At 40.6% G+C, this 3123-nt stretch overlaps 1 pseudogene; it reads right to left on the reverse strand.

Annotated features, from left to right (window-relative positions):
• Positions 1–532: 532 nt before the first annotated feature.
• LOC102500854 (kinesin-associated protein 3-like) overlaps positions 533–3123 on the reverse strand; it is a 3259-nt pseudogene continuing 668 nt past the window's right edge.

A 3123-nucleotide genomic window follows, 5' to 3' on the forward strand; every position in this document is an offset into this window, starting at 1 on the left:
CGTCTCTGACCAGCATTGCCACAGCGGCTATAATGCACAAGCATGGGGGCCACCCAGCTGCTACAGGATCCAGTCTCTTTGACAAATAGGCCACTGGGAATTTCCATGGCCCTAGATGCTGCATGAGCACCCCTTTTGTAATTCCCCCTTTTTTAGCTACATGGAGAGTAAAGGGCTAAAGGGGATCTGGCAAGGCTAATGCCAGAGCTTCCAATAGAGAGATCCTGAGTCTTTCTTTTTTTTATTTGCTTAAATTAACACTTTATGCTTCTTTTTAATAGAAATTAAATTAGTCACTTAATGTACATAATGTATTGTGTTCCAGACTAGCAGCTTTTGCCGACTGCGGGAGTCCTGGGAAATGCTCTGCGTATCAGATGGTGGAATGAGTGAACAGGGTCAGCACTACCATGCAGGGCTGGAATTAATCTGCAGCTAACAACACGGAAAGTAACAGAAACACAGACCACAATAGTATCAAGATGCATTATTAAGCCAAGATTCAAAGTTAACCCAACCCACACAGGTTTCTTCTAAGCAGGGAACACACACGAAGAGTACAACTTTATCAAGAGCCATAGCCATAGTAGAAAGGGTCGTCTGGGCGGAATCCATATGCTGTCGTGGGGCTTCCAAGAATGCCAATGGGCTGGTCAAAGCCATCCATTCCAAGGCTGCCAGGAAATGAATGCTGCTCGACTACATCTCCATTTATAAGGTGATAATCATTGAAGAAATCTGGACTTATGACTCCTTCAGAGGCAATTAATCCATCTGAGTTGTAGAAGAGGTCAGGTCTTTCGAGGATATCTCCCTCGTGGATGTAATCATCGCCATACAAGTACTGCTCACTTTCATCCATCTGGCGACTCTCTACCATCTCCAGCCACTGAGAGTTATGCCAGCGAAACTTTTCACTCTGAATTTTCTTATCCCATTCCTCATCATATTCTACTATTATATCTAACATATTATCACACACCTTTCAGATTTCATTATTTTTGTCATGCATCAGATCTATGAGATATGCTGGATCCTGTGTTTCCTTGATTATGACGTTTCTTGTGGCTTGGTGGAAAACCATCTGGTAGAAGACATAAATGATCTGACACACAAATTCATCATTTTCCTCCTGAGCATTTAGTAATTCAATGAGTGCAGGGATTTTCCCAGATTTGGCAAGCAATGCAGCACTAGAGTCATCCATCAACACTGTTCCAATCATTATAACCACTTCTAAAACAAGGTCATCTTCTGCAGCACCTGGTTTTACTCTGTCCTTGAGGTATGGAACCAATTTGTACTCCTTAAGAACCAATTCTCAGTCTAAGTCTGGAATGGTCAAATTTGCAAGAGTTCCCAAGCATTCAATTAAAATTTCTCCTCTTCATCATTAGAGATCTGGGTGGCAAGGTCCCCAACATAATCAATAAACAAATTTTTAGTTGGTCCATCATGCTGGGAAATGTTTCTAATCATTTTCATCAGCAGTGGATCCTTGAACTTCAGAGCCCTCTTCATGAGCATCTTCAACCCATTTCCTTCACAGATAAGCTGTACATTCCTCTTGTTAGCAGCAAGATTAATGCAGAAAGAAATGAGTTCCAAGTCAATTCATTCATTGGAGCATTCAAAGAGCATCTTCATTAACTGCGGTACACAGTCAGTGTATGCAAACATTGATTTAAAGCGGTCATCCATGCTTATGTGGTAAAGAACACACATTCCAATATGTTTGTAGTTTTCATTGCCTAAGAGTGCAGTGAGTTTGGGAAGCAGTCCAACTTGTACCATCTTATTCCTCAGTCCTGTGTCAAATGACAGGTTTAATAAAAGACGAAGGGTGATATTCAGTAGATCTTCATGCTCACAAGGTTTCATTTTTTACCAGTTTTTTCAACAATGTCCATTTCCACCATATCATTTTTATTCTCCATAAAAATGCTGAGTTTCTTCAAGAATGACATCACTAGAATAAGTAGCTCGAAATTGTCTCAGTCAAGAGCCTTCACCAACATGTGAACTATGTTCTTGTTCCTCATTTTCAGTTCTGTACGAGTATCCTCAGTAAGATTCAGAAGCAGATAAAGAGTAACTCTTAATAGCTGTTCCCGTTTCACCACAAGCCCCTGGTACTCTTTAAAGGTTTTTTCATAATCCTTTCCCAAGGTTTGGTTTTCAAGGTCTTCATCAACAGCTTTTTTCTTCTTAGAAAGTTCTTCTTGCCAAAGCTCATGTCTTTTTAATTCATGATCAATGATATTCAAACACAGAGCTCCAATTTTATAGTGTGTAATAAGTCCATGAAACAGAGAAAAGCTGCAAAAGCAAAAAAAGATGTAGATTATGTTTGTAGCTAACTCAACACTTTGCTTCCAGTCTTCTCTCAGGACTCTTGCTAATGCACCAAGAGCAGTTTCATTTAACAGTAGCTCTTCCAAGTTATCAGGATTTCGAGCAAGCTGTGGGATTAAAGCAGAACCTTGAACCTTGTCAGGAATATCTTCATATAATAACTCAATGTATTCATCCATGTCATTTATGTTAGAAACTTCATCGATCTTCACTCCTTCAAAAGGAGGTGGGTCTTAGGCTTGTTTGATTTTTCTTTCTTTCTTTTTTTTTTTCTTTTCCTGACAAAGAATCACACTGGCTCTGTAGATAATATAACAGCTGTTCTGGAAATCAGCAGTTAGTGTAATGGCTATGTCACTGGACTCCCATATAGTCGACTGCAGTTCTCGTCCTGGATCCGGTGGCTTAAAACTCACGCCGGGTGCATGTGCGTGCGTGCCCAAGATCCCGAGAGGAGAATGGAGGAGAAGGGATTGCGGCGTGACCATCCCCTCTGGGGGGTGATTTCTCGCTTTCTGTCTCTATGTCTCTCTCTGTCTGTCTGTCTGGCAAACGCATGCGCCCTATAGCAAAAAACCTCTCCCCCCCAAAAAAATATATAACAGGTGTTCTTCATTTAGTTTTGAGGGGTGAATGAGTCTACATTCTTTTTTTTATATAGACCAAAGATTAGTTTATTTTTAACACCCATCATGCCATGAATTCATAGGGAATAGGTTCCAATAGCTCAGGCTCCTTTCCATTGGTTCTCACAAAGTGTGCTTCTCT

The sequence above is a fragment of the Tupaia chinensis genome, unplaced genomic scaffold (genome assembly GCF_000334495.1).
Source record: "Tupaia chinensis unplaced genomic scaffold, TupChi_1.0 Scaffold144677_1, whole genome shotgun sequence".
Lineage (NCBI taxonomy): Eukaryota > Metazoa > Chordata > Mammalia > Scandentia > Tupaiidae > Tupaia > Tupaia belangeri.